Source organism: Pleurodeles waltl, chromosome 6, assembly GCF_031143425.1.
Source record: "Pleurodeles waltl isolate 20211129_DDA chromosome 6, aPleWal1.hap1.20221129, whole genome shotgun sequence".
In the NCBI taxonomy this organism is placed as follows: Eukaryota; Metazoa; Chordata; class Amphibia; order Caudata; family Salamandridae; genus Pleurodeles; species Pleurodeles waltl.
In genome coordinates, this window is record NC_090445.1 from 761,522,953 (window position 1) to 761,547,777 (window position 24,825).

Genomic DNA, 24,825 nt, shown 5'->3' on the forward strand with positions numbered 1-24,825 from the left:
GGTCAGGAAACAAGTGAGGAATCAGATAGAAAATGGCGGTCATGTCTGCAGCGGTGCATACCGTCACCACCGGCGTACATCCCCATTGGCCACTGTTCCCCATAATGCCCAATAATATCCAATGAAGAATTGCACAGCGGTTTGCAACCGCCTACCGCCACGGCGTACATCATCAGAGGATTTACCTCACTTCCACCTGTCACTCCACACAGGACTGGCGGATGTCATTTCAGGGGGGGAAAGAGGCCTAACGATACTTGCTGCATCACAGGATAAAAGGCTCATACTTTTCGATTCCACTGTCCCATCACATGAATCCATTTTGTACACTGAGGTTGGGGTTTCATTATTCAAATTGTGACAGCCTACTCACCCTTGTGTCCCTTAGATACCTACTGCTGGGGATGAATAGGAGATGGAGACATACCCCTGTGTACAGACCCCTGGTGGACTTAGCTACACTGGAGGACAGGCACATTATACTCACCTATAGACTGGACAGGGCCACAATCACAGAGCTGTGTGCCCAGTTGGAGCCTGACCTGATATCAGCTATCCGTCATCCCACTGGGATTCCCCCCCCCTTGTGCAGGTTCTATCAGTGCTCCATTTCCTGGCAACTGTTTCCTTCCAAGTGACAGTGGGCTTGGCAGCAGGAATGTCACAGCCAATATTCTCAATAGTGCTGGCAAGGGTATTGTCTGCCCTGATAAAACACATGTGCAGCTACATGGCTTTTCCCCAGGCTGAAGATTTGGCCACTGTGAAGGCCGGGTTTTATGCATTGGGACATATCCCAAATATAATTGGGGTGATTGACGGTACACATATTGCGTTGGTCCCCCTGCCAGAAAGAACAGGTGTACAGGAAGCGTAAGAGTTTCCACTCCATGAATGTGCAGATGGTGTGCCTGGTGGACTAGTACTTCTCCCACGTCAATGCTAAGTATCTTGGGTCGGTTCATGATGCCTTTGTCCTGAGGAATAGCAGCATCCCAAATGTGATGGCCCAACTACAAAGCCACAGGGTGTGGCTTATAGGTGAGCCTTGGTCCCCACCCAGAGTATGTTGTGTATGCCTATGCTGTTGGACAAATAGGATAGTGTGTGGCTAAATGTTGTCCCTCAATATTTGCAGGTGACTGTGGTTACCCAAACCCATCGTGGCTGCTGACCCCCGTGAGGAATGCCAGGACAAGGGCTGAAGAACGTTATAATGAGGCATACGGGAAAACCAGAAAGATATTTGAGAGAACCTTCCTGAAGGCCAGGTTCAGGTGCATCCATCTGACAGGTGGATCCCTGTGCCCTCACATGACATGTACCTTTTCTGCAGGAGGAGGAGACTGGAGTTGCCCCTGTGGCATCAGCGGACCCTGAGGACAGTGAGGATGAGGATGTGGACAGCAGAACATTAGTGATCCGTCAGTACCTCCAATGACACACAGGTGAGACAGTGAAACTTCACATTTCCATGACTATTGTTGTATTCTGTGTAGCATTGGCATGCTTGCATTACCCATTTGTTTCCCCTACTTACTGTTACCTTGTCATTTACAGATCTTGGTGATATGACAACAATGTACTGATGTGATCACAACAGCCAGAAACAGGTCTTTCATTCTATGCTCTCACTATGTACAGGTCATTTTCAATGGATGTAGCTGTTTCAGTCAATACAAATGTGTCCAAGGGTGTTTATTGTAGTGCTAAGAATTAGAGGGTAAAGTGCAATAGAATGGAGTGATGATGGAGAAAAGTCCAGGGTATTGTTCCAGTCTGTTTGTAGCACAGGTGCAGTGTCCAAAGGGGACATAGGAAGGGGAGCTGTAGCAGTGCACAGTGGACAAGGTGACAGTGTGTGACACAAGGGGGACAATCAGGAGAGTCTCATTTCCTGGCGGTGCTCTTGGCAAGTGTCTCTGGCTTCTGTGTGGTCGCAGGGAACGTTTGCAGGGTAGTTCACCTTCTGCAGGGGGAGGAGTGCTGGTGGCCTCTGGGTCCTGTGGCGGGGCCTCCATGCCGCTAGCGGCAGCAGACGTGGGGGGCTGATCGATGGACTGACTAGTGGTAGGGGCCGGCTGGTGTGCTGTTGTCTCCCTCATGATGTTGGCCATGTCTGCCAGCATCCCTGCTATGGAGATCAGTGTTGTTGATGACCTGCAAGTCCTCCCTGATCCCCTGATGCTGTCCCTCCCGCAGCCGCCTGTTCTCCTGCACGTTGTCAAGGATCTGGCCCATTGTGTCTTGGGAATGTTGGTAGGCTCCCAGGATCGCCTCCTGGAGAGTCAGTTCCCTGGGCCTGTCCTCCACCTGGCACACAGCAGTCCTCCCAGTGTCCCTGTGGGCCTGTGCCTCTGTCCCCTGAATGGTATGCCCACTACCACTGACCCCAGGTACCTGATTGTCTTGTGGACGAGGTGTGGCCTGGGTCCCTGTATAGGTGGGCACACTGCTGATTGACGTATCCTGGGGACAGAGGTGTGGGTACGCTTGGTGGGTGCTGTGGTGTTGGATCCTGATGGGGGAGGCTCTGTGGTGGTCTGTGAGTGGGCTTGGGTGACCAACTGTCCAGTGGTCCCTGATAGGCCAAATAGGTCCTCCAGATCCTGAAGTCCAGAGTTACTGTGAAGGCCCACATTGGGAGATTTCCAACTTGACATTACAGATATTGTCAAATTATTTTCCCAACACTGATTTAAGTTGTGTATTATTTTTTTCTTACTTTGACTAGCATCGAGGTCAGCAGGAAACGTCCAATTCTTCATTAAAAATATGATCAAATGACGGCCCCAAAACTGATTTCAGTGGTATATTATTATTTTTCTCCCTATTAGAGTTGTTTCCGCTTGCCTAATAATCGAGAACGATCCCTCGAACACAGATGTTTCTTCCCAGTCTATGCCATCAGTTTGTGGACGTGACATCATCACGTGACGCCGTGTGGTGGGCATTCCACGCGAGTCACCCCCTAGCTGTTGTCACTCAAAATGACGTCACCCTGTCCTCCCTGGTTACCCCATACAGTGGCAAAAGCCTGGGATGGGCGTGCAGTTGCAGCATGTTCTCCTTGATGACGTGAGTAAGAAGGTTTATCTCCTCTGCTAAATTAGGGAGTTGTTGCTTTCGTTATACCAAACGAGTATATTGGGTCCTTTTTTTACACTTCCTTCATATCGGCTGAGGGTATCCCGCAGCAGGATCAGGATTCTAATAAGTAGTTTGTGTTTTTGGTGTGTGACTACAGGGGCACGCCACCCGACTCCCCCAGAGGAGCCTAGTGGTTACCCGAATTGGGTAAATGCATATATGTTGATATGATATTAAACATCAGTATTGTCAGTATATTTATGTGTGTGTGTGTGTATGTGTGCTGTGTTTTCACTAATGTGTTTTTATCTGAGTGACCCAGGTGGAATGTGACTTTGTGTACATGCAGATTGCAGGAACCGACTTCATGACGCGTGTGTCCGCTTTTTTATATGTGTGGTGCATGCCACAAATCAAGATGTGTGATTCTTATACGCACAGGTCCCTACTTCTCAGACCAATAGCAGCACACTTTGTTGTCCCAAAATCCCCTATTAGTACAGTAGCATTGCACTTAGCCACTTTGGATATTGCACTAAGGAGGTAATCGTTCAACATGTCACAATGCCAGCATTGATGCAAGATGTACCTGAGGCCCCCTGAGCTATAACATACAAAAATCTGTCTACAATCTGCCTGTGATTAAGTAGGTGTAAAATTCATAGCCTATGTCTTAGGACGCAACCTATAGCCCTGTCGAACTTCAATCATTAGGAAACAGTGCTGACTATTCCTCCATAGGACTCTTCTTGGTATCCCTCTGACTTTACTTCCTGCGTTCTAGATTCAAGAAATAGGTTCTGATCCACAAAGGTCAGTTTGGCTGTAAACATGTGTTACCAAATTTACTTCAGTACTCCTGTCAGCGATTCATTAAGGGATTCCTGGCAGGTGTCAGGCCTTTTACAGGTGTGGAAAGCCCACACCTGTAAATAGCATTCAAAGGATGGGCTTTACAGCATTCCTGAGGATTGCTGTGCGTAGTTAGCTTTAGAAACATGTGAATATCCATGAACAAGTATCTTTATGGGCATTCGCAACCTACAGTGTTTCCCCTTTACATCCTGGAAAGGGTTGTACATTTACTTCAGCCTAGTTCTGGTGTAAATACCCTTCCCTGGATGGGTGGGAAATGACACACCCGCAACTTTTCGTTAGAATGTAGGAGAAGGGGTTTCTCTATGAGGTGGGGGGCGGGAACAAAACAAAAAAGTGTAGATTGGAACTGGGGAACTGAGTAGTCCTTTGCAGAGTCTCTGCCATGGAGAATGCCACACAGCACACAGAGGAAATGCATCCTCAACAAGGAAGTCACATGATTTCCCAAGGAATCTACATGACTATGCGTGGCACAACTTTCTATATGGATTCTTTGAAGAGTCTGTGAATTCCAAAAAGTAGGAAATCTACATATGTGCATATACGTATCTATCCAAGTGTTGATTTCCTACTTTTTCTGTGACTATGCTCCATAATCTACAGTTGATGCCTTAGAAACTTGTAGTGGTCGACTTGATGTAGAACTGCACATCCAGAAGGGTATAATCCAGTGACAGTTCTACTGATTACCTGCTCTATGATAGTAATAATAATAAAGTAATTTGTAGAACGCATAGCTACTTTGTAAGAAGTGTCCCTGTCTTAAGGATGCGCTCTTGAAATTCAGAACAAAAGACCACCAAGCGGCTCAGTTAAACAGGGGCGGCAACTCCATAAGGGCGGAGGAGCATCCCCCTACGCCAGTAGAGACAGCTGCAAAACCTTTCAAAGAAAAGGATAATAAACTATGTTTATTATCCTTTTCTTTGAAAGGGGTGGGGCCACAGGGGTGAAGTACACTGAAGAAGAGTGCACAGCACTCCCCTTCACTGCACATGTATGTTTGGCCAGCCAAACACACATGCGCACACGCCTCTGAGAGAGCCTGCACAGGCTTCAAGTCTGCCTGGGAGCGCCCTGGCTGGGTGCTCCCAGCCAATCCTGACGCTCCTTTGAGCAGCGTCAGGATTGGCTGCAGGGCAGGCTGGGAGCCTCTGCTTGCAGCATCCAGATGAAGGGGAGGAGAGGAGCAGCTCGGCGCGGGAGCAGAGGTACTTTTTTTTTACATTTTATTTTATTATTAATCCCTTCCGTACCCTGCGTGCCACCCCGCCCCTGAAATCCCCACGAGTTGCGACTGCAGTTAAATACACCTAAAGAACCAGCTTTTCAGATTCTTCTGGAGAGATAGCTCAGAGGTTTCCTGCCCAAGTGAGAGAGGAGGAGAATTCCACATCTTGCAGGCCAATAACCTGTTCTATGATGGAGGCTCATTCCAGAGTCTTTTGTAATCAGAAGAAACACTGACAAGAAGTTCTACATGGATTCCTTATCTCTGGCCAGGTGGTCACATAAAGCAGAAACCAAAACACAACAAGGTGTTATTCGTGCTTTCATTAGGGGAGGCACTACAAATGCAAATTACATACTTTTTTTTTATCAAGTGCTGGCAGGTAAAACGGCTGCCATTTTAGCATCTCCGATGTACACATTGCACTAAACGTTTAAGCCTAGACCGTACAGCCCAATCACTTTGTTTTTAAGAAGCTGCTATGATGAAACAGGTTGACAAAATCATATTTAACCCGTTAAATAAGGATTAGGGACCCCTGAAAGGAAATAAGTCAAAAGAGCGTTTTAACATTGTTTAAAGTGCTGGCCTCATAAAACCTGTCTAAGTGCTTGTTTACTTTTAATATAAAGATGTATTTTGATTCCTCTGCGCCTCAGGGCTAAGATACTCAAGGGGGTCACAACAAAGCGCTGACTTCGGAGGTCTTAGTAATCGTCCAACTTGATTTGTACATCCATGGATTGGGAATCAGTGTTTAGTAAATTCGATAACTACCCACCAGGAAAGGTGTGAAGACTAATGTGCAAGAAGCAGAAAAGGGACATTAACTATCTCTCTGCAGCAATTTCCTGAAGTGAATGATTTCAGTCTCAAGTGACATCAACTATTAGTATAATCCTACATACTGGGATTCCTATATAAGATACAGCACTTCTGCTTTCCTTGGCAAGGATGTAAGAAACCTACATGCAGATCAAAAGATGGAAGGGCCTATTCACAAAAACAGTTGTGCGTGTGGGAAGTAGTATTACAGGAGTACTTGTTAAAAAGTTTTATTACATGCTTTTGTGAATCGGCCCTATAACTTCTAAATTCCTGTTAGCAAAAGTGCGAAGACAATCTTTTCTACTTGTACGAATTTCACAAGTATACTTCCTGTAAATTTCCATTTTTGACGCTTAAGGACCAATTCAAAAAGCCATGTAAGAGAAGATAAAAGAGAGCGGGAGTGCTGCTTTATGGGAACCAAAATGCATGGGCAAGCAGGCAACACTGCCTTTTAGAAGCACAGTAGTCTTACAAAAGCGTGTTTTGAAAAACTGGAAATCCACAATTTCGCCCTCAGTAAAAAACATGGTTTGATGGCCTATTACTGTACTACATGAAGAGTCAACAACAATTTTAAAAATAACGAACTGTATGGCAAATGTGTAACACTATTATGTCTCTCAATGTATATATTACATATTTGAACAGACCAGTGTTGTTACTTTTTGCTTATAATGTGCTACACACTCCTCCCTCCCCTGATTAGTTTTTTTCTAAGCAAATGTATTTTGTCATCCTCAATACGGCTAAAATAGTGATTTTGTATTAATTATATGCTGTGGCTTGTAAATTAAATTACTTTATTACAATTCCTTCCATAGTCTAATCTGAATAGTAATAAATAAACAGCTCAGTTGAAGAGTAGAGAATTACACATTCTATTGTGGGAGTCTCCTTTGCTATTCAGAATTATTCTTCAAAGGTCATTGGTCCCAAGATGTGGGAAAGAGGAAAAATTGTCGTTCTTTCTTCTCTGAAGACATGTGCAAAACCTAAAGGTTGGGATTCACAGGTTCTGGGCATGCTAAATATAATGGGTCTAGCTAACTGAGTGGGACAAGCTAGGTCACAAGTGGTTTATATAAATCTGACAACCATAAGTGACTTCACAAAAAGCAGGTTTGTGGCTCTGAACTGCATTTATATTTGACAACGGCCACCCTTTTCATAGCGCGCTATACTAAGAGAGAGAGTCTATTTTATAAGCACTAACATTTTTGAGATTCCAAGGAAAATTAGATACTACAAAGTGGTTTTCCTAGTCTCTATTAATTTCTTTAACTGGAGAAGACTCTTAGGTTTCCTTGTTCCACAAACGAAAATAGCCATGAACTCAAATCTCCTTGTTGATGGTGAAAGAAGGTGAGTTGTAGCATAGCATGTGAATCCTGCGAGCTTTAGAGTTTCACTTACCTGTGGTCTATATAATGGCATCATACAAACTGTCATGGCTTACTTCTGTACTCGTGTATATTGAAACAGTGAAGTTGACATCAGTTAAGCACTATCTGGCACATTCAGTGTATCCAGTTCCTGACTATTGGACATACACGTACATTACATGGAGTCCAGCCTTATCCTTGCTATGAGGCCAGCAAGCATAGGGGTCCTATGCACTTATGTTTGCCCTTTTCATCACCTGCAAAGTGAAATGTTATGGACACCATTTAAAATTTCAATTAAACCCATCTACTAAAATGTGAAAGAACATCAGCACGTAGGCATTTTCGACCCCATCCCTGTAATTTCTAAGCCCCCCACGCCCTCAATGAGGGGAATTCCTTTGCACGTCCTCCCACCATCGCCACAATACTGCGGAGTAGCCTAAAATGTGAAGGCAGATACTAGTGTGTCTATAAGGGGCTGTGCTCAAGAGTAGCATGCTTGTAGGTAGTCTTTAAGTGCAGCCAGGCAAGGCATCATAGTACCCTGCTGTCAACTTCTAAAAAAGAAGTTCCAAATTAGAGATACTTCCACAGTGTGCTGTTTTCTAAGCACACATGCTTGGATTCTCACCCTTGTAAAACAAGCCAGCTTGTAACATTTTCCTGTTTTGAAAACCCCTGCCAAATCTCACCTTTTAAACTTATTTGTAGTACAGATTTTTTAAATGTCAAACTTGTGAAACCGGTCAAAAAGTGCTTCCTCTCCACTAGGATGTATGAGGGAGCATAGGTGGAACCAGTCACGTCGTCACTTGAACACAGCTCCACACAACTGATTACAAAGCAGAATCTCTATTGGATCAGAGAGACTTTGAAAGACCGGTCACATGATTACACCACATTCTGATTCACTATGGGCCTTCCCCACAGCTGGGCGGTACTAAAAATGTAATGCCTGGTACAGATAGTAAATTCGGCTAATGGATTGCCAGAACTTCTTTTACAATACTAACTCAATAGAGGAGGAATTTCGATTACCTCCCAAAATATCCAAGACTCATGGGAAGGCGCAGATAAAATATAAACGTCAGTGTCCAAGATGGCAATATATTAAATTGACTTTGGTAGAATCATAGAGAAGATTAGTGCCAGGGTCGGAACTTCTCGACCTTCGACTGCCAGCCTTCTTTCTGAACTAATTACTAAGCTAGCCCTCATCCCATAGTGCGGTCGTGGTGCACTGTTATCTCACAATGCTCACCTTATTCCACAGATGTGATTATAGCTTGAATAAGGCCGCGAGCAAAAGCCGATGGAAGCTCATTGTCTTGGCTGACAGAGATGCTACTTCCGACACCTGTTCACACATCCGTTTTCATCCTTCCTGAAGCATTGCTGTGTGTTTGACCGTGGGCAGCAGGAATGCTAATCTGGAATTATCTGCGGTCGGGGAACCGTGTCCTCAGTCTATGACTGAAAGAAATCTCTAGTATTTTCAGATGAAGACACGGTGACATGCAGCAAGTGTGACTGCTTGACAGCAGGGCTCAGCCCAGCAGGGAATGAAAATAACGATGCCTTTTTGTACGTAGACCGAAGAGAGGGCACTCAGCAGGAGCGAGTGCGCAAGGACAGCCAGCGCTAGCCTGGGGATGGAGCTATGACCTTGTGACCTCGAGCCGCGAGACAGTCCTCGCTTTAAAGGCAGAGCATGCAGGACCAAAGGCTTTAAAAGAGCTGTAACTGGAGGGGGCTGTTCGGCTCTGCATTTAATGGGGAGAAGGAAGGAGCCCTCAGCATTTAGTTGCACACAAAGGAGGCACACCTGCACTCTAGCAGGCCCAGTCTGGAGCACCACACTGATTAGTTTGATACCAATATCATTATTGCCTCTGCTTTTCAACCGGGGGGGGGGGGGGGGGGGAGGGGCACTGCATGCCACCTTTATTTGATTATGGTTATTTCCCTACCCACCTAGGGGCACATCACCACTTCACAGATCCACCAAACATTAGAGTGATTAAATGAGGAGTATTTCAGTAAGCTTTGAGGCTAAGGAGAAGAAAGACAGCATAGGAGCTGGCTAACGGTAGTTCAGAACCTATTTAAAGTATAGTATAGTAAATAATGCCATCATCAGTGGGCACTTGAAGGATCTTGCTATATGTGACTTGTGCTCATTTAGGCAGCTGAGACACTTCATAGTTCATGAGCAACCCTATCCTTTCCGTTCACTAGCTTTTTTTTTTTTTAACTGAAAAAATCAAAGATTACAGGGACATTATAGTTACGAGATAGAATTTAAATACCTTAGAAATTCACTTGGAAAAACAAAGGTTACAGGGACTATATAGTTAGGTTCTGAATTTACTCGCACAAAACCAAAGAAATTCAGAACTTAGAGTTATTTGAAGTAACTATATCTGTCAAAGTTCCCACCAGGTCACAGCAAACAGTTATGTCCTTGGGGTGAGCATCCAGGGACATAGCAGGAGCCTGCTCTGGGGGGTGGCAGTCCCCAGGACCATCTGTGGCTCCATGACGTGGGCTGTGCGGCCACCCTCCAACATTCAATTTGCCTCTGGGAGGTGGTGGTCCCCCTTCATTTTTTTATTGCAGCCCCGGGGAGCTGGTGGTCCCCAGAGGTGCAGGGGTGGGGCGCGCTGCCCCCTTAATTTAAGTAAATTGCCAGAGGAGGTGGCAGCCCCTGGGGCTGCGGGGGGGGCTGCCCCCGCACAAACTTCTTATTTAGCCCCGGCGAGTCTTAATAAGAAATATTAAAACATATTGCCCCGGGGAGGTGGCAGTCCCTAGGGCTGCAGAGGAGGGTACCGGGGGGAGGAGGGAGAGGGGGGAATCACGCGGCTCCCGGGCATGCATATTAAATGTAGTCCCTTCCTTCTGATCACCCTGGGGAGGTGGCTGTCCCCAGGACTAATAAAAGTCCTAGGAGGGGGGCCCGTGTGTCCACTCCTTTATTGAAGCTCCAGTGCTCCCAGGTCCTGGCCCACCCGGTGACTAGTTAAGAGAAAAGGGTGGGAAATGACCCTTTTTAAAAAAAAAAAAACATTGGAAAAATCCATGGATCTGGATCCACTGACTTTCCTGACGTTTAAAAAAAATGCTTTTTAGCCCTGGACCCCAGCATCAGAGCTAAGGGGTCAGAGTGTCCCTACCCTGAACCCTTTTCTTTTTTTTCACTTCTTTTTCTGCTCGGTCTCGGCTGAAGCAGAGTCCCAAGATGGCTGCCAACACTGCCTGGGTAGTGTTGGCAGCCAATCAGATATCCGCACAGGGACAGTTGGAGCCGCGTCCCTAGAGATCTATATTTTTTAAACTCTTATTTCTCCAAAACTACCGAAGGGATTTACACCAAATCACAAAAAGCACACTTTCCGGATCAAGAACTAGCTTTCTGCCAAATTTGGTGTAATTCCGTTCAGTGGTTCGGGCTGTAGTTGTGTTCAAATATTTGAAAAATCCCATAGAGGTAAAATGGGGGAAAAGTGTTTTGGGACTCCCTTGTCCTTGGTCCTCGCTTGACAGGTCACCCCGAAACGGTCAACACAGCAGATGAATTAACCGAAGTATAAGTTTTGAAAATTTTGTGAAGATTTGTCAAGATGCTCCAAAGTTATTGGCAAAACAAAAAATGCTCTGTCTATGGAAAAATGGTCCTAACTATACCTACTAGCGACCGCCAGTAGTAATATTGAGAACTTTAGAAACTTGCAATTCCTGGGGAAAACTGTAAAGGAAATGACACAATATATTTTAGTCCAAGAAACATTTCAATTTCATTGAAGTTAAAGTATACAGAGTACGACAACCAAGGATGAACACATCATGGAGCTTGTGTCGATTGATGCCTGTATTTCAAAAGGTTAGGACAAAGACTCACTTGCCATTGCCACTTTGTACGGCAGTAACATCTAGTAACCTCTCAGAAGACCTTATGTAATGGAATGATGGTCAGATTTGTTGCACAGGGCCCCTGCCATTGTGTACTCTATTGTATGATTGTCACAGTTTGTTAACAGGAATGACTTGGTGAGCTACACACCAATGGTAAATAATACTTTATCCCACTAGTTTCAAGGCTGGAGACACATGAGGTTGTTTCATAAAGGACCCTTCTCATACAAGTGGTTTCCTGTCTACATGGAGTAACAGGCAATTAGAACTGATGGATCAGGGGTTAGATCGGTTCTAGTCTGACTTGAACTGTCCACACACCGTGGAAAGCAGGATGGGGATGTAATGCTGGGTTAGTGTTGAAGGGGCAGTGTGGCCTTCCTGTATACATCAAGGCCTCTGGTTCGCACTCCAGTGCTTTCTCCATACCATTTTTTGAAGCACAAATTTTAGAGGGAGAAGAACAAACTAAGGGGGTGATTTTAACCTTGGCGGACGGCGGAGGCCGTCCGCCAAGGTACCGCCGTGAAATGACCGCACCGCGGTCAAAAGACCGCGGCGGCCATTTAAACATTTCCTCTGGGCCGGCGGGCGCTCTCCGAAAGAGCGCCCGCCGGCCCAGAGGAAATGCCCCTGCAACGAGGACGCCGGCTCAGAATTGAGCCGGCGTAGTTGCAGGGGTGCGACGGGTGCAGTTGCACCCGTCGCGTATTTCAGTGTCTGCAAGGCAGACACTGAAATACTTTGCGGGGCCCTCTTACGGGGGCCCCTGCCGTGCCCATGCCATTGGCATGGGCACGGCAGGGGCCCCCAGGGGCCCCGCGGCACCCCCTACCGCCATCCTGTTCATGGCGGGTTTCCCGCCATGAACAGGATGGCGGTAGGGGCTGTCAGAATCCTCATGGCGGCGGAGCGCGCTCCGCCGCCATGAAGGATTCCCCCGAGCAGCGGTAAGTCGGCGGGAGCCCGCCGACTTGCCGCTTCTGACCGCGGCTGAACTGCCGCGGTCAGAATGCTCGTGGGAGCACCGCCAGCCTGTTGGCGGTGCTCCCGTGGTCGGTGGCCCTGGCGGCCACCGGCCGCCAGGGTCAGAATGACCCCCTAAATATACCCAAAATAATACTTTGTTAGCGAATTGTTCTCATTGTTCTCATGCCCAGACATGGGTCTCTTGCTAACTGTGCCACTAGATTCAAGTTACCCTGGCTGATGAGGGGTGATACCCCAAAACCAGTCCAAGGATGCTTGTGTCCGGTTCAGGGAGGACATGGCCTGGCAGTTCGGGCTGGATTGTTCCCATGGGGAACAGGGTCAAGACTGATTTGCATATGGCTAGGTCCAAACCAGGGGTGGCATGGTGAGAAAAAGAACAATGGATTAAACCCAGATCTGTGAATGGGGGTGAGCAATTGCAAAAGTTTCAGCTCTCCGTCCATCATCCTTTAGGGTTTCTACAGGTTTAAATAGCATCATATAAAGCCTAAGAATCAGTATACAAACAAAACTAAACATCATTTTGTCAATATCACACATTCAAAAATAAAATTGCTATTTTTAAAAAAGTGGGGCTTAATATATTTTTATATTTTCTACATGATATAATAAATTAGTGATTGATGAGTACTGCTCCCTTCTTTTAAGAGATTTGATTAATTCATTTGTAATGGTGCATATACTGGGAGTTTCAATATTAGAAAACGAGGAGACAGGAAATCAGACTGCGCAATTATTTGCTGAATCACTGAACGCCTTACACACACACACAGTCAATGTTTTATTGCCATATTTTGTTACCTTTTACACATGATGGTGGGAGTTATAGTTAAGGGGATACTTTAACTGTTGTATTGCTTATCATTTGAGGTTTTCTCCTGTAACCAGTATTCAGTCAGCCCACTGTAACTAAACCTTGACTAAACCTAGATAGCTAGATAGATAAACTGATTGTGTGATAGCAACTTTATAGTTCTAGCTATGTTGCTCTGTTCAGTAAAAGCGAATATTTGTTTCTTTTGATTAATCTAAATGAAATTTTCCTGGGAAAATGTAGTCCAATTAAGGTGCATTTTGGAACGTTTTACACACACTGACTGGGTGAGTCAGAAAAGTTACAGGAGAACCCCAAACTTTGCACATACCATTCAAAATCACAAAGTAGAGTTTTGAGAAGGGAGAAAACATAAATCAGTGAAACGCTGAACACCATATCTGACATGTAGACAGAAGCCATGCCTTCTGTGATGTTATAGGCTTTGCTTTAAATTCAGATGGCATTTGTTGAAGAAAACAAAAGGTTAAAGAATGATTGTTTAAAAAACTTGTCTATGGCGGTTCATTGACCCAAACTTTGAAACTGAGCTTCAAATCTGGTTGGCTACCAGGAACTCATTATTTTTTTTTCAGCACCCATTTGGAGATCGGGGAACCCCACTGTGAAAAATGTGTTGGTGGGCCAGTATTAGCACCCTCCACTGGTAGAACAGCTGGCATGGTCGCCAGATGGTTAAACAAAGCCCTTACTCCCCCCAAAACCAAACTGCCACCTAGGTCCACAGATCCAAACTTCAGCTTGAAAGCTGAGACACTTAGGACAAGAAGCATAGATGCTCCAAACTATTAAATCTGATCCTGTTTTACGTTTCAAATCGAGTTGAACTGGACTTGTTCATGAAATTTGTAAGTTGAATTACAATACAGAATACCATTTTATCTTACCAGAGAATTGCAACGTCCCTTTAACATTTTGTTTTGAGTGAACATATTTATGAATATTCCTCCCTCTTCCGTCCCATGCAAAAACAGGGTAACAGCCGCACCTGCAGTCATTTGCTGAAAATATCCAACTTTATAATTTCAATTCAAAAGAGGGCTTTCTTTTGGAGCAGAATTATCTAAGGAGCAGGCACACTTTGGTGATCTTTGGAGTTGACCACAAAAGATCAAATAATGTGCTACTAAATTTTGGACCAGATTATCTTCAATAACAGAAGTAGGCTCACTTTATTCATCTTGTACTTTCAGGTGAATTCCGACAAAGCTGATAAAGGTAAAATGGCTTTGGTGGTATTCCATTCTGATCTATGGTTCCACAGATCAACCAAGTAGCTGAAACGTATTTCTATGAAAAAGGGCTCTGAAGGATTTTCTCTTAATTCTCTCTGATTGGTGAGTTGCAGCACCCCGCTGGATTATTGTAATGCTTTATATTCAGTACTGTACAAAACATTTTACACAATTGCAAAAGGCTCAGATTTCTTCTGTGCATTTGGTTAAGGAGAGCCACCTCACAAGAAGGATGATAGGAAGAGAATATAATGGCTTTCTCTCATGACTACATTTTTCTTTATCTCTTGCCTGGTGCAGAAATGCACACATGGGAGTCCACCCTCTGATTTACATCTGTGCTCACTTCATTACTAACCATTAGGATCCTTATTAAATTAGGGAGAACAGGGATCCTAGCAATTCACAAATCTCAATAAATGGTTCTTGATAATTAGTCCAGAATTATGGAACAGTCTCTCCCCAGGTGATCTACACTATATCTATCCACCTTCTAAGCCATATATCTACACACCACTGACTGCACTATTTCATACACGTGACTTACCATCCATTCATGGGCATTCTTGATAAATATTTGCAGATGGGTGGGGAAAAGACTCCCATACCTTCACAGAAATGTTGCCTACCTTACCAACCATTTCATTTATGCTGGAGCCCCCATCAGTTTAGCTTATTTTGCCACCCTCTTTATCTTAAGTCATATCTTGCAGTGTAGTGGTTAACAGAAACCCAAGGTATTAAATTTTAGCGACCTGTCTTACTCTACCATCAACGTGCTGCTGTGCTTTTCACACAGGATAAAGACCTATGCTAAGCACCCTTCTAACGTACAAGCATTCTTCTGCTTTTTGCAGACTTTGGCCCTCATTATGTACATGGCGGGATGCCCCGCCCCCAACCGTGCCGGCCATCAACAAAAGACCGCCAATGTTGGCAGCCGGCATCCCGCCACATAATGTTGCATGGAGCCTCACCGCCATTGATGGCGGTGAGGCCCGCCATGCTAGCGGTTGTTGGCGAATGCTGCTCCACCCTCACCCCCACGCCTATTATGAAGCAGTTTTAGGCATGGCAGTGTATGGACAGGCGGCAATGGTGGCGGAGAAGCATCCAGGGAGCCCGTTCCCTCCCAGAAAAGCGCGACGGATAAGGTAATTGCTGTCCGAGAGTGACGGGGGAGGGGTGTGTGTGTGTGAGTGCATGGGGGTGTGTGTGAGTGTCTGTGGGAGGGGATGTGTGTCGGTGGATGGGTGGATGTGGGTGCTTGGGGGACCTGGATGTAGGGGTGGGGGATGGTGAGGGTCGGGTAGGGGGGCCTGCATGGGGTTTTGGGGGTGGAGGGTTGGGGGGTCGATTTTTCAGGGTTCAGGGGTGGGGGATGTTCTAGGGGTTTGGGGGGTAGAAATAGTGGAAAGGGGGGGAGGTGCCGGGCATGTTACATACAGGGTGACAGGGATGATTATTCCTGTCACCCGTATGCTTTCTGCCGGGGATTACCTGGCAGGGTAATTCGCCTGGGGATCCCTGGTGGAATAGGGACCGTAATCCCACCGCCTGTCCTGCCTCCACGGCCGGGCCGAATGTGCTCACAGTCAGCCCAGCCGTGGACTGTGGCCTGACGGTGGGTGGTAGTGAACTGGCTGCTTTGCGGACGGTTCACTACTATGCTCAGAATATAGTGGTCTGGGCCGCCATGCCGTTGGCGTTAATGACCGCCACCCCCAGCGGTCCAGACCGCCATGTTCATAATAAGGGCCTTTATCTGGTAGCAGGACACAAGCAACCCTAAGACACAAGGCCCAAATAACTGCTAGTTCATCGTCGTCATCATCGTCTGGCTGATGCAGTTTTACTAGCAGCAATCACTTGCCTACAAAACCTTTGCTGTGATAACCTGTCACCGAGCTTCCATACTGTAACTGGAGTCTTCACAGGCAGGGGTGTCTACTAAGGCAGTATTTTTCCTAACTCTGGGTCATAAATAAAAAAAAAAAGAACGAACTCCAAAAGATCTAAATCGTAAATATCTAAAACTATCCCCTAATTTATTAAAATATTCTGAACGACAAATACATTTCAGCCAAACATGAAAACTGAAATATGTTTTTATACAGAATTGTTTAAGATGTCAAGAACAGTAAGTGTTTTAGCTCTCAAGGAGAACCAAAAACAAGCGGAAACAGGCATTGGCAAAACCAGTTTTGCCTGTCATTGGCTTCTAGGCTTTTGAATATGTCAATGCATGATTTGCTTTCTAATGGTATTTGTAAAACCTTGTAGATGATGAAGAAGCTGTCGGACCCTCACAAATATAAATGGAAAAAATGGCTAAAATCAAATATAGGTATTTTTTTTGTATCAGAAAACACACATTTTCATTGTAGTCCCTGGCACTGAAGGGATCCACTTTGTGCCCTTGTGAGAGAGCAGTGTGTCCTCACTCACTGTGAAGTTAGCCAGTGGCTGAAGTAGGCTGATCCACAGCCCCATTCTGTATGTTCTAGTAGGCTTCAGAAAAATGTGAGTGACACAACAACAGAACAATGGATAAAAAGTCTGGCTGGAAGTCCCTATAAGTAAGCATATTACATACATAACTTTAGTAAAATCAGAAGGACTTGGCTAATGCCATACCTAAACAAGCATTTGCAATGCAATGGGTCTCATGTTTGCTCAAGTTAAAGCTATTAACGTTGTAAATTCCTAACCGGATTTGTCTTGCCACATAAATTGAAAATGAAAAGTAAAACAGTTGACATAAGTGAGCCAATGCAAAGCACCACCGCCTCCATGAGAGCGAAAGAGAGACACAAAAGGAAAAAAGTTTGCTTGCAGTCAAACGTATTAGCAAAAGTGCAATTATCCATGTAACAGGGTCGATGTCCAAGGCGGTAACAAAACTGCCCCAAGGAGGGATAAACGTAAAGCATTTACCAATGATAACAAAGGATTTTTGAAAGGAAACCCCATAAACGAGTGATAGTGATGGGCGTGCTGTGGGCATGGTTAAAAGCCCACATAGATACCAACACGTTGGAAAAGCAGTGCTTGTGTGCTTGACCTAAAAAGGGGATGTTCTGTGGTCTACCCATTGAGGAAAAAGACAAGAGTGAAGAAACTAAAAGATTAATTGGGTTTGTGGTGGAAAAACAACCACCCCCTAAAAAGAAGAGAGGTCATGCACCACCCAATAAAAATTCCCCACTCCAAAATGGAAATATGGTTTTAGATATGTTGGTTTTGATCTTAGATCAAAATACATAGATTTGACTCGTATGAACCACTTGCTTTACAATTCCCTTCTTCCCTATGGGGTTTTGTTTTGCTCCCCTCACCACATGACACACTCCCTTCACAGACTGTGAAATTTTCCGACCTGTGGTGAAATTTATACACTGTAATTAAAAGCCAGGTGTACCTTTCCTCCACTTTACAATTTCTTTGCCCTATGCCATTGTTTCTAAAGAGGAAATAAACAGGATGCCCTGCATGCTTACACTATCACAAGGCCTTGCACACCCCAAAGAATTTGCCGAGTTGATTGAAGAATTGATTGGATAGATGGATACAAGGCCAGATAACACATTATGCAGAGGTGTTGCCTTCACATGGCTGTTTTTAGGAGAGACCATAAGACCTTTGCTTGTGGAAATCTGCTGACTCTGGAGTTCATTGAAAACGGGTGCAACACCATGGAGGCCATAAGGTTATGGTCACCAAACCTTGAGGCAGTATCAGCTTTAGGGTGGTGCAATCCATGCCACCGCACTTGGCACCAAGCTCGCCAGCTGTATTTAAGAAATATCCTGCTGCTGAGTTATTTGCGGTGAACAATCTTTGGCAGTAATAAAAATGTTAAGCTAACGTGGGTGATTAATGTACTTGCTGGAGAGATAGGAGTATTGTCTAGATACAGTTGTGACTCATCACTATGTAGAAGCAGGTCCCAGGCCTAGCTCTCTATCTTGCTGTCAGCCCCCAATCAGCTAGATTCTTGTGTGTCTTTTTGCTTCATTTTTTCCTTCTTCTTGTCAGTGCCTTTTTCCTTTGCCTAAATGTATTTTCCTATTGTTCCTGCCTATGCCTCTTTTTCCCCTCCTTTTCCCCCCGCTTGTTTTGCCACTGCCTGTTTCTCTCTTCCTGCTAGCCAAGCCCACCACCACCCAGCACTTATCCCAGGACCTACTCAATTGAGGCCCCAGCACATCCCCCTTGAGCAGGCCCCAGGTCCAGCTCTCTCTCTGGCTATCGACCCCTGATCAGCCAGATTCTTGCCCTCCTTGTGCTTCATTTTTGTCTTTTTCTGATCTTTGCCTTTTGTGCCTTTTTGCTTTGCCTTAATGCAGTTCCCTTGTGTGCCTGCGCCTCGTTTTCCCCCTCCTTTTTCCCCCCTTTCTTTTATCCCACTCGTTTTGCCCTGCCCATTTCCGACCTACCACTAGACCTGCCCACCCAGTGCCCCTGCTTCCACCCAGGACCTACTTAATGGAGGCTGGGCCAAGCAAAAGCAACCCTGGTTCTCCTACACCCCACAGCAACACCGTTGCCGAACTCTGAGCACTGAACCATGGATGCCACGACAAACGTGGTTGTTGCACCTCCTCTTAGTCCACAGTAGGACCGTTCTCCTACATCCACTGCTCCTTCATCACCAGATCACCCACCACCAAGCAAACCAACCAGTACAACACACCTACTTCACAACTTGCCTGCCTCCTCCCCAACATATACTCCCTTTGCAAACACACCACTGAGATCTGAGACCTTATCACCACCCTCACCCTGACGTCATCGTCCTCACTGAGACCTGGCTCACACCTGCGTCCATTCCCAACATTGCCACAGCAACCCCTGAGGAATACAAGATCACACACCGAGACTGCAGCAACAAACCCAGAGGAGGGATCACCATCATCCACAAAGAAAACATTCACCTCACCATAGAGACAGAAGACACAATCCAGACCATGGAACACCTCAACTTCAAACTCCAAACAGACAGAAAAACCACCATCAGAGGCACCGCCGCCTACAGACCAAGTCGACAATGCCCCAGCTTCTGCATTGTTATCCCTGACTTCATTGCCTCTCTCACCATTGACTCCAAAGACTACATCTTCCACAGAGATCTGAGTTTCCACCTTAATGACCTCAATGACACCAACACCGCCAGCCTCCTCACCCAACCTGTCCCCAACCCCACTCACAATGCAGGACACACGCTGGACCCCATCATCACGTCCAGCAACAAGGTTAAGCACAGCCACGTTACCAAACTCACCTGGACCGACCACTTCATCATACACTTCAACATCTCCATCGCTCGCACCTCCACAGCCAGGCCACCATGTGGCCCCCACTGCAGCTGGAGCAAAGTATCAGACAGCCAATGAGCCGATGCCCTCAAAACATCATGCCCTAACACTGCCTGTCAAACTTGGAAAAGCTGTCAAAAACTTCAACTCCTGGATCACCAACATCAGTGCTCCCATCAAGACCAACAGACACAGGAAAAATGGTACATGAAGGAACTGAGAGCAGCAAAACCCCACTTCAAGCAACTTGAAAAATAAATGGCGAACAAGCAAGTACACCTCAAATAGGACCACCTTCAAGACCTCCCTCAAGCTCTACAACTGGGTAGTGAGAGAGACAAAGTGGAATGCCCAAGCCGACCGCATCAAGTCCAGATCCAACCACAGCAGTGCTCTTCAACATTGTCAGAGAGTTTGCCAACCCTGTAGCCACACAAAAAAGCATCACCACTACTATGTGACAGACTCGCTGACTATTTCCACCACAAGATCACCACCATCTATAAAAACTTTGAACCCAAAGCCTCAGACTTCCTTCATACACTTGCCGAAATCAACACGGACCACCGACTTAGTTCATGGGAGCAGATCATCTCCCCCCCCCCCCCCCCCCCCCCCCAAGGACACCACTGTCATGAATTTCGGTCACTCAGGAGGCCCCCATGGACCACTGCCTGCACCACAGTTTCAACCTTGGAAGCCGCAGCATCAGCAGCAAGCTCACCACCCTCTTCAACTCCAAACTTGCTTCAGCCACCTTTCTAAAGACTGGAAACATGCAGAAGTCAAACCACTCCTCAAGAAATCATCTGCCGGCCCGAGCAAACTCAAAAACTACTGCCACGTCTCCCTTCTCCTTTTCCCTGCCAAAGTCTTGGAAAAAGCTATCAACTGACAACTCACAAAATATCTGGAACCGAACCTTCTTCCAGACACCTCCAAATCTGGGTTCCACTCCAACCACAGCACCGAGACTGCCTTGATGACAGCTAGGGAGAAACAGCAGCTCTGATCCCCCTCAACCTCTCGGCAGCCTTTGACACCGTATCTCATCACTCCCTGATCAAAAGACTGCATCACATTGGTATTCAAGGAAACATCCTCAAGTGGATCGCCTCCTTCCTCACCGGAACAACACAGAAGGTCCACCTACCTCCATTCACCTCTCAACCCAAGGACATCATCTTTGGTGTCCCTCAAGGATCCTTCCTCAGACCCACCCTCTTCAACACCTACATGCCCCCTTTGGCCAGCATCATCAGATTCCACAAATTAAACCTCTCACACTCAGAAGATCCCGCCAACACAAGAACCAACTTCCACAGGTGCATCACGAGAATCACCAGCTGGATTAAGGACAACTGCCTGAAGCTCAATACGGACAAAATGGAAGTGCTGATCCTCAGCAACAACACCACCCCTTGGAACGACTCCTGGTGGCCCTCGGAACTAGGACCATCACCCAAACCGGCAGACCGTGCCAGAAACCATAATCCTGGAGAGCAAACTGACCATGAAGTCCCAGATCAACGTGGTCGCCTATGCCTGTTTTCGCACACTTTGCATGTTATGATGAGGCTCCAAATGGCTCCCCCAGTAAACTAGACGTACTGTCACACAGGCCCTACTCATCTGCCGATTAGACTACGGTAACACACCCTACGCTGTGATCACCACATTCTCGACCTCCTCAGATGGACTCACATCTCCCGCCCACCTCAGAAAACTTAACTGACTCCCCATATAGAAGAGATGCCAATTCAAGCTGACGATCCATGCCTACAAAGCACTGCAAAACCAAGGACCAGCTTCCATCAACTGTCACCTGAACTCCCACCACCCTGCCAGACAACTACGCTTCACCTCTCTCTCAGTCGCCCGCATCAACTGAAGCAACAGCGGGGGACACTTCTCCTACCTTGCAGCGAAATACGGGAATGACTTCCTCTGCAGCTACGGACCTCCACCTCTCTACTGGAATTTGGACAGCACTCAAGACCTCGCTGTTTGACTGAGTCACCTGAACCATCATGACCTTCAAGTGCCTGGATATCCTTTCTGGTGATTAGTCGCGCTATATAAATCCACCCGATTGATTGATTTCAAGCAGGTTAATGTGACACGTGCAAAGCACAATGTGTAATATATTTGCTTTAGTGTTCACAACTCCAACCACTGTTACTTTTTAAATCTTGACTTTGAGTTTCCTCAGAGCAAGCAGTCTTTACATATAGTGAGGATGGTGTGTGACTCCTACCCCCTGAATCCGTCATTGGCTTAGGAAACTTTTTCTTTACATTGCTTTCTACGCTTGTATGATTCATTGTCTCTGTGTGCCTGTCTGATGTAGAGCACTCTAGCCAGTGCTTGAAATGGAAAAATGGAAGTGCAGGTACTCTGTGCCAGAGTACCTGCTTGTTTCTGAGAAGTGCCGGTACTCTCCAATTAAAAGTATTACGTTTTTCTTGCAAAGTGCAGGTACTCTCCCTCTCAACATAAAAAAGTGACGGTACCCAGTACCGGATAGTACCGGCCCATTTAAAGCACTGACTCTAGCACTATACAGTGGGATGACAAAGGACATGAAATAATTTTAATGCGAGAGGGGGTATGGAGAAATGGGGGCGGCGTTGGAGGGTGGGGCACCCAAAAGATAGTGGCACTGGGCACCATCAGCGCTAACGCAGGCCCTGCCTTAAGGTATCCCAGTGCGTACAGAGAAGTATACAAATCTCTAAAATCGTCCTTGGGGGAGTGAGTGGGGCGGAGGGAGGAGAACCGCCAGAACGAAGCCTGAGTATCCCACAGGGAGAAGGGAAACATGACGGTTGGTGTTTAGTGAGGGTGGCATAATTTACTAAGATTAATATTGCATTTAGCCAAAGAGACATTAGCTAAATATCGTAAGTTTGCGTTTATCGTGTGCCTACGGTTCAGACAGCCCCCCTCGGAGTACTCAGAAGTGGCCGGGATGGCGCCGTGATGCAGGATGCTGAATTTCAATGATGCTTTTGCTAAGTGTATGCTAAAAAGAACAGAACCATTGCGTGTCCCGAGACGCGGCGCGAGCCGAGCGTGTCTCGGTGTCCGTGTTATTACATATGCTCTAACAATGCTTTTAAAACCGTGCCACTGGGCTTTTTTCATGAGATCAAAGTGCCCTGGAAGCCAGAGAGCAATCATCTGCAATTTAAAAATTATTGAAACCTTTTAGAAACTTGTATGTGTATTTGATGTGTATGTGTTTTTTTTGGTTGATGGACCTAGCTTTGCTTTGGTGTTTTTTTCTGCGCTAGCAACACGTCCTTTAGAGGGTTTGCAGCCAGAGTTGAGGGTTCGAGATCGGACTTTCAGTAAAAAAAAAAAAGGGGGGAACGTGTGCCAGTCTTCTTTGTCCATAAGTTGGTGCAGAGAGGAAATAGTTAGTGTAGGGACCATGTTAAATATGTAAAACTGGAACGCTAGCAGCCACAGAGCTATATATACATATACGAGCACACCAAATTCATGCATAAACACACGTGCATATTCATAGACGCCATACACACATATTGTCAGTCCCGTGTAGCCACACCATTAACGTGCTTTCACAAAGTTGCAGACATGTGTATCACTGAATATACACATCAGTGACTCGCAGCCACAAACACACAGGTAGACATAGTTTCACTATCACACACAGATCTGAATAAAGCCCAAAATGATGACACAACTGTAGACACGTATTTCTTGCACACACACACACACACACACACACACACTCTCTCTCTCTCTCTCTCTCTCTCTTATAGCACAGAGGCCTTTCTGTCAGTATCTTTTTTTTTGGTTTGCATATGTTATGTTATTTTTTGGTTTGGTGAATTATTACTCCACAATTTGGGAGATAATGATGGGGAGTTAATTTAATAGACTGACAAGTCTTGCATATGGACTTGAGATGGGTATGCCATTAACCCCACTTCACCGAAAGGTGAGGGAGAAAATGCAAGTCATGGAGCAGCTAACAGGAGTTCCTCTGGCATTTCAGTTACCTCACTGTCAAAGTGGGGATATCATGGAGTTTGTCGTGCACCTCCTGCCTTACCCAAGGCAGAGAGATTTTGCTCTTAAAAATTTAGAAAAAACTCCTCCTTCACATTGAGAAGTGCCATCCGGCATTGGCCGGGGCTGCGGTACAAAATCATGGTCCCACTCTACATTTAGCCAAGGCAAGGGGTGGGGAGTAACTATCCCCCTCCCTACGCCATTTATTTTTTTAAACATTTATGCCTGTGAATTTTAGGTGAAATTAAAAAAAACATGTGTGCATGGTGGAGGAGTGTTAAGACTTGGTATATCTCCTGCCCCTTTACAGAAGGCATTATGCTGCTTTGACACGAAGAAGGAATTTTGTAAAATTCCGTGCATTTTCGTGCTATCACGGCCATCACCACAGCAGGTATAGTAGAAATTAATCCCCACACTTGGGCAAAGAAGGGTGATATGCATTGCCCTTGTCCTTTGTCAAGAAAGGGGTCTGAGGAAAATCTACCCCACCCAAGCAGGCAAGGAAGGGTGGTAAAATAATGCAAATACTTAACCCCCCTCCATCCCTTTTGAAAGATGGGTTGGTAAAAATATACCCCCACCTTTAGAAACAGTAGGGAGAGAAATGCACATGACATACTTTGTTGCATTGAGAAGAATTGCAACACACCACCTCCACCCTTGCACAAGATGGGATGTGTAAAATACCTCCCACCACACCACTGGGCAAGGAGTTGGTGGTAAAGTGATGAAATGTCCACTACAACTGTGCTCGCTAAGGTGGATGGTGGGAGGGAGATGTATACTCCCCACCCTTGGGTAAGGCAGAGGAGCAAAATTATGACTACTAACTCATGGCCTTGGGTAAGTATGGTAACTATAACCCCACCTCCACAATTGGGCAACTCACCACTGTCAGGATCAGGCTAGGCAAGGTGGGCCAAAAATATAACTCTCCCCCTTGGGCATTGGCACAGTCTGGCTTGGTCACGGCAGAGGATAGCTTAGGGACAACACTCATCCCACTGCTCTTCTCAGTTATGGAGAAGCCACATGTGCAGTCTGGCAGCTGTCCTAATCCTCCTTC

General features: G+C 46.0%; 1 long non-coding RNA gene across 2 annotated transcripts in view; it reads left to right on the forward strand.

The window, feature by feature from the left end:
• Positions 1-24,825, forward strand: part of LOC138300246 (uncharacterized) — a 686,960-nt gene that overhangs the window by 605,626 nt on the left and 56,509 nt on the right. For both annotated transcript variants that reach the window (XR_011204895.1, XR_011204894.1), the window contains exon 4: positions 14,353-14,496. This is a non-coding gene — a long non-coding RNA (uncharacterized lncRNA). The remainder of the gene's footprint in view (positions 1-14,352; positions 14,497-24,825) is intronic.